Genomic DNA, 1,403 nt, shown 5'->3' on the forward strand with positions numbered 1-1,403 from the left:
TTCCGACCCTAAATCTATGAAACTATGAAACTATGACTAGTATTGTGAATGCAGTATAAATGCAAAATAAAAAGAGTACCAAACAATTAGCTAACATTTAATGAACTCTCACTGATTCCCTTTGTGTACAGCTGGGGCAATGCTGATTCAAGAATATTTTTAAAATTATATATGGCACCTGTCTTCAAAAAAAGAAAGAGTGAGCCTGGAGATTACTATTTAGTAATGGGGAAGTTTTACTGTAAATTAAGCTGGGGTGTGAATATACTGTGCACTAGGCACTCTGTACTAACTTCTCTTGTGGACACCCTTAACACGCAGTGGGCACATCTACACACACAATTAATGTGTCTGAAAAAACGTTGGCGCAGTTTATGCCAGAGTTTATTGCTCCCAAGCACAGCATTTACACATGCACCCATGACCACAGTACATTGAACTAGGCCAGTGCAGCTCTGGCTGGCAGGGGGCTCAGGAGGTCAGTCTGCCACTCTGGAGCTGCTCCAACCCAGCTCAACATGCTGCAGAGGGACTGGCTTGGGCATGAGGGTGCTTCAGTGCAGGGCTAGCCAGCAGCGGATGACACTAAGATGTGGGGAGAGATGGGCACACTAGAAGGGAGGGACAGGATACAACTAGATCTGGACAGGTTACAGAGGTGGGCGGATGAGAATAGGATGGGATTCAATACTAACAAGTGCAAGGTGATGCACCTAGGGAGAAAGAACCCCAGCCTGTAGGTATGCTGCTGGAACTCCCTTTCTGTCAGCACAGGGACAGAAAAGGATCTTGGAGTCATTATTGACTCCAAGATGAACATGGGCTGCCAATGTGAGGACGCAGTCAGGAAGGCTAGCCACACCTTGTCGTGCATCCACGGATGCATCACGAGCAGGTCCAAGGAGGTGATCCTCCCCCTCTATGCGGCACTGGTCAGGCCGCAGCTGGAGTACTGCGTCCAGTTCTGGGTGCTGCACTTCAGGAGTGATGTGAATAGCATTGAGAGGGTCCAAAGGAGGGCCACTCGCATGGTCAGGGGACAGCAGGGCAGGCCCTATGAAGAGAGGCTACAGGACCTGACCCGGTTCAGCCTCCACAAGAGAAGGCTAAGAGGGGATCTGGTGGCCGTCTATAAACTTACCAGGGGGGACCAGCAGGGAACAGGAGAGTCCCTTGAGTACTACCAGGAGTAACTAGGAATAATGGCCAAAAGTTGACTGAGAGTAGGTTCAGGCTAGACATCAGGAAGCACTACTTGACAGTCAGGACGGCTAGGATCTGGAACCAATTTCTAAGGGAAGTGGTGCTCGCTTCTACCCTGGGGGTCTTCAAAAAGAGGCTAGATAATCACCTAGCCGGGGTCGTTTGACCCCAGTACTCTTTCCTGCCCATGGCAGGGGGTT

Source organism: Gavialis gangeticus, unplaced genomic scaffold (genome assembly GCF_001723915.1).
Source record: "Gavialis gangeticus isolate Ggan-Ray unplaced genomic scaffold, GavGan_comp1, whole genome shotgun sequence".
Taxonomy (NCBI): domain Eukaryota; kingdom Metazoa; phylum Chordata; order Crocodylia; family Gavialidae; genus Gavialis; species Gavialis gangeticus.